Here is a 6114-nt window from a genome sequence, read left to right on the forward strand (position 1 = left end):
CTGAATGAACCACAGTGTAGAAAAAAGGTCAGATTGGACTGGAGTTGGAGTTTCATAGCAGCCATCTTTTATCAGCTTGCTTTCTTTCATACTTCAGCCTTAAAACTTCCCATTGTTCTCCTGCTATTCAGCCTGCATTCAGAGTCACTCACTGTGCATTAATTACCACTTTTCTCAATATCCAGGAGTCTCCCAAACATGCTCCCTCCTTTCAGAAAGACACACTGCTTGGCCATCTATTCTCATGCAGACTGGTTCAAATCCTACTGCTCCTTCAACCTTCACATTTTCCAACCAATTTCAAACAAGTTGAAAACTACAAAGAACAACTTGAAGGCTCGGTGAACATTGTATTATCTTACACTCTTTCACGAAAAACAGACTCCAGTTGATCATCAGTATACCTTAGTCAATTGCTTAAAAACAAACGTCTATTTTAAAGTCTTTGATTGTTCAAAACAAACAGTCCTCTGAGATGAATTTAAAAGTCTGAGAATTACTATATATTGCACAGCATTCTTACAAGCCAGTGATTTTGTTCCGATGCCCTACATCATCATGCACACTACATACCACACTTGTACTGCAGCTGACATTTCCTTTATAGTGTAAGTTCCTTCCAAATTCAAGTGCATCATCAGAGGCAGCCTTAGAAATATAAAAACCTTGGTGCTGGTGCAGTCAGAGACACGCAAACCCTTCTGGAGTGAAAATTTCATCCATTGGCTCTGATGTAAAAGTGCAGATGATATCAAAGCAACATGGCTCCCAGTGGCAGGATTTGTCTTGCTAGTGGATTATCTGGTTTCTAGCAAGAGGCAAGCTGGTCTCTCAGCCGGTGTGTATGGAGCATGAATGTGTCTGTGACATTGTTAGCCTGTAAAAGGCCCTTGTCCCAATATATGGGATAGTCACAGCCAGGATGTCAAAGTCACAAACACACCTAATGGCTAATGTGCAGTTTTAAAGACTCATGGACTGAATTTTTGGGTTCCCCCACCCCCCCACAAAGTCGGGAACAGAGTGGGGCGGGGGGGTGGGTACTCTGAGAATACCAGCTCCGGCTGGTGTGTCAGTTACAGGATGCCGTTTCCGGCAACAGCAATTTTAACCAGGGTGGGGGGAGGGCAGGACAGGAATCCTGCTCTCCTCACAATAGAGGCCAACTAAATTAGTTAAAAAGCTTGTTAACAGCTTGTTGGAGGGGAGGATGAAATATCAAAAAGGGATGCACAGGTTTCAGAAACTGTCAGTTTCTGATCAGCTGAAGGGAGGTGCGTACAGAGTGGGGAGCCAGTCAAGGCATCCGCATGGTATCATCCCGGCCCCATAAGAGGGTCAGTGGGCCAAAGGGGAATTGGAGTGCCATTGGTGCTGCGTAGGTGGTGGGGAGAATGCCCTAAGGTAGTGGACACTCAGCGTTCGCGTTTGAACAGGGTCGCCAACCCCCCCCGGCAACACAGGGGCAAAAGAGCAGGGGATAAGGCTGCCAAGACAATTGGGTGGCCACCTATCCAAAAGGAAGGCTGCAGCTGGCAACGGGGGCATGACTGTCAGATTTTAGGCCCAGTGGCAATGATGGGCAACATCCTCCACAGGAAGGACAGAGCCCCGGGCATCAGGAGGTGCAGGAAGGCAATGGAGGCCAAACCCTCAACTCAGGATCTACTGCCAAAGGTGGAGCTACCTGGTGATGACTGTGAACCTGTGGCAAAGGAGATTGTGACTCTCAAGACATGTGTGCCCTCATCGCTGAAGACCTCGCACCTTGCATCACTGGTCACCATGCCCTGTCAGTGCCGTCAAAGTCACTGTGGCCTTGAATTTCTTTGCTTCTGCGCCTTCTAAGGATCAGCTGCAGACCTTAGCGGCATCTCAGAAATGGCTGCACACCACTGCATCTCGCTGGTCACTGATGTCCGATTTGCCAGAGTTGGACAGTACATTTACTTCACAATGGACATGGGCAGTAGATTTTGCCTCCATCACTGGATTTCCCGAGGTGCAGGATATTAATGGCAGGTTAATTAGGTTGTTAAAGATATACAGTGAAGGGCATTGTTTAATTAAGGACATAGAGCAAATATGGGACATGGGGAGATATGTAATGCTGCATTCTGTGAATAAACTGACCATCAAGAAAAGGAATAAAAACAGAAAGTGCTGGAAATACTCAGCGGGTCTGGCAGCAATTGTGGGGAGAGAAGCAGAGTTAATGTTTCAGATCAGTGACCTTTCACTCTGCTTCTCTCTCCACAGATGCTGCTAGACCTGCTGAGTATTTCCAGCATTTTCTGTTTTTATTTCAGATTTCCAGCATCTGCAGTATTTTGCTTTGATTATCAAGAAAAGGATCTGTGTCTAGCTTCATTCTTCACCATTTGGCTTGGATCCGTTTAACACAGGACATCATTGATTGCACCCATGTTGCCATCAAGGCATGCAGTGAACAGCCAATCAGATTCATCGACAGGAAAGGCTTCCACTCCCTCAACATCCAGCTGGTCTGTGACCATAAGAAGAGTTTCCTCCATGTGTGCGCTACCTTTTCAGGCAGCTGCCAGACTCCTTCATCCTCCACCAATCCAGCCTGCCTCAGATCCCCAAAGTGTGTGGATTGATCCTGGGGACAAAGGATATCTCTTGAAGATATGGCTACACACCCTCTACGGGAGCCCCAGAGAGTGATACAGGGGTGATACAACCAATGCCACCTGCTCAGTAGGACAACCATTGAGGAGGCCATCAGGCTTCTGAAGATGCGATTCCAGTGCCTGGACTGGTTGGGTGGCGCCCTCCATAAACTCCTTCAGGGTCTCAGTCGTTGTGGTGGTCTGCTGTGCTCTCCATTACATGACCCTCCAGAGAAGTGTAGACCTTGAGGACAATGAGGCCCTAGAAGGTGACAGTTCATCGGGGGAGGAGCAGGAGCAGGAGGTGAGAGAGGAGGAGGAAGAGGAAGCAGAGCGACATAATGCTTAACAGAGAGGTGTCCCTGCTGACACCTTCCAATAGAGGCTCTTCTTCTCTCTCACAGCCTCCAGCATTAGATCCAGGTCAGCATCAAAAAAGCAAAGGGTAGTCCTGCCCTGGGTTCCAGGCCTCTGGCTCTCCTGTGACATCTCACTTCCCTCTGGTGCAGTGGAAGGCTTTGGCACAAACTGGAAATTTCTCCCTCAGGGCAGCCAGCAACCTCAGTGATAGCTGTTGTGGGGAGTCTAAATAAGTCCCATACTTCATCTGACCCACCTCCATTCCCACCCCCAATGGCTCGAAGTGGACAGGAAACCCATCTCCATGCCAATTAAGGGCTTCCCCACATTAATCAGTTTCCCATCAGAGGCGAATTTCTGACACAAAAACAAACCCGGCTCCTGTTTTCCACCTCCATAGCGAAATTTCAGCCACACATTTATGACTTCCGAGCCACTGTGCAGCAAGCGCCAAAATTTCTTCTGTAGCATAACCCGGGGGTTGCGCCCAAAGGTGCGCCCATTTTGCTGATACCAATTTATGCACAAGTAATGGCTCAATCTCATTAGGTTACATCCAAATTTAAAATGGGCATAAATAGCAGACAGCAGAGTAAACACAAACTACACTGGTATACTTATTCTTTGTGTATTTGCAACTCATTTAACCATCATTGATGCATGTCAGGGATAATAGGCAGGAGTTTCTGCTAGGTTATGCTGTTTTTCTTGGTGCAAACTGCCCAGAATAGTGCAAAAGTTCAAATTTCCACACTCTTTTGTTCTAGTTTAAAAGAAACGCTAGAAGCCAGCCTCACCCACAAAACTGACCACACCCCAGATTGAATTCATCACCATTGCAAGTATCCGTTTGCGGGCCTTCAAAATGGCTTTTAAAACTAAGCATTTTTTTACAAAGTGACTCCTGACAACACAGCAGCCCACTGACGCCATCAGAGCGCTCCAAGCTGTGCACATGCGCTCTGAGATGCAACGCGTGCACAGCCTATGTCTTGCCTTGCCAGGAGTAACTGGCGCATGCGCAGGAAAACGCACGCCAGCCCCTCAACCACTCATTCCAGACCGCTCGCTCCCTGCTTCCCCCCACCCTCACCCCCACCCTCACCCCCACCCTTGCCACCCTGCTCTCTGGCCGCTCACTGCCCGCTTCCCACCCCCACCACTCCCTTCTGCTCTCCGGCCCCGTCCCTGCTTCCCCTCACCCCCACCCCTATCCCTCCAGAAGCTAGCTCTAGGCCGAGGGCCGTGCCGCTTCCCTCTCAGCCACTTGATCCAATGTTCGATTGTTCCTCACCGCACCACCCGAAGAAGCAAGGCGGACCACGAGGGGTGACAGGGCGATGTAGGAGCAAGTTGCTAAGAGTAGGGAAGCGGCGTGGCCCACAGCCTAACACGAGCATCTGGAGGGATGGGGGGGTGGTGGGTGGTGAAGCGGGGAGCGAGCGGCCAGAGAGTGGGATGCGGTGGGGGGGGGGAGGCGAAGCGGGGAGCGAGCAGCCGAGAGCGGGATGGGGGGGAGCAGAGCAAAGTGGGGAGCGAGCAGTCGGCGAGCTGGATGGGGGGGAATGGAGGAGGAGAAGCGGGGAGCGAGCGGCACTGAAACCTGACTGAATTACGGAAGGTGTGCGGCACTGTCAGAGGTTCTGTCCTTCTGATGAGGCCTTAAGCAGTGCAACATTCTCCGAGTATCAAACATGTCTGTCTATTGTGTGCTGCCATGTGTTGAAGTTCTTTTTCTGTGATAAATTGAACAGCGCCATCTTTAATCCTGGCAGCTGCCTGACTGTCGCAGACAGTGACGTTTCAGTGGGACAGGCTGCATTTGCACAAGGGCTAGTATACCGCCACCTAGTGGTTGCAATGGCAGCTAACGCAGCCTTTTTTTAAAGCGCAAGAACCCTAGTACGCACATTTTAAAAGCTTATCATTTTCTTTCAATTTACTAGGAAACTACAACAGCGCACCAATTAAACTAATAAATGGTTCTCCATAGTTTTTTCATCTTTTTCAGTCATTTAAAATCAGGTTACTCATGGATGGTGGACTAGATACAACATCAACAACTTATATTTACATAACATAAACATAACATAATAAAATATTGCAGGGTGCTTTGCAAGAGCATTACATAACAAAATATGACACTGAGTCACATAAGGGTATATTAGGTCGGATGACCAAAAGTTTGGTCAAACAGATAGGTTTGAAGGATTGTCTTAAAGGAAGAAATCGACATAGTGAGGCGGAGAGATTTAGGGAGGGAATTCCAGAGCTTAGGGCCTAGGCAGCTGAAGGCACACCCAACAACAGTGTAGTGATGAAATTCGGGGTGCTCAAAAGGCCAGAACTAGATTACTGTTGATGTCTTGAAGTGTTGTGAGGCAGGAGGAGATTGCAGAAATAAAGAGGAAAGAGGCCATCGAGAGAGTTGAAAACAAAAATAAGAATTTTAAAATCAAGATGTTGCTTGACCAGGAGACACTGTACATCAGCGAGAACAAGGGTGATAGGTGAACAGGACTTGGTCCGAGTTAGAACATGGGCAGCAGAGTTTTGGATGACCTCAAGTTTATGGAGGGTAGAATGTGTGAGATTAGCCAGGATTGCATTGGAATAGTCACGTCTAGAGGTAACAAAGGCAAGAATGAGTGTGTTATGTGTTGTGGCTCCCAAAAATAATTACATTTTTTTAACACAGATACTGGAACTTGCATCTTTTATATGTTATACATCTCCATACATGTGGTGGAATGATATTATGTGTGTTTGGTGTACAGATTGTAGTGCAGTAGTGGTTGATGTGGTATTATAGATATACATGTATACATACAGATGAACAATAATGATCCTAAATCATTTTGGGATAATATAACACAGGGTTTCAGCAGCAGTTGAGCTGAGGCAGGGTGAAGTCGGGTGATGTTACGGAGGTGGAAATAGGCCGTCTTAGTGATGAGGCAAATAAATCGGAAGCTCATGTTGGGGTCAAATATGACCAAGGTTGCAAATAGACTATCTCAGACAGTTGCCAGGGAGAAAGATGGTGTTGGTAGCTATGGAACAGAGTTTGGAGGGAGAACCAAAAACAATGGCTTCAATCTTCTCAATATTTAACTGGAGG

Source organism: Heterodontus francisci, chromosome 11 (genome assembly GCF_036365525.1).
Source record: "Heterodontus francisci isolate sHetFra1 chromosome 11, sHetFra1.hap1, whole genome shotgun sequence".
Taxonomy (NCBI): Eukaryota; Metazoa; Chordata; class Chondrichthyes; order Heterodontiformes; family Heterodontidae; genus Heterodontus; species Heterodontus francisci.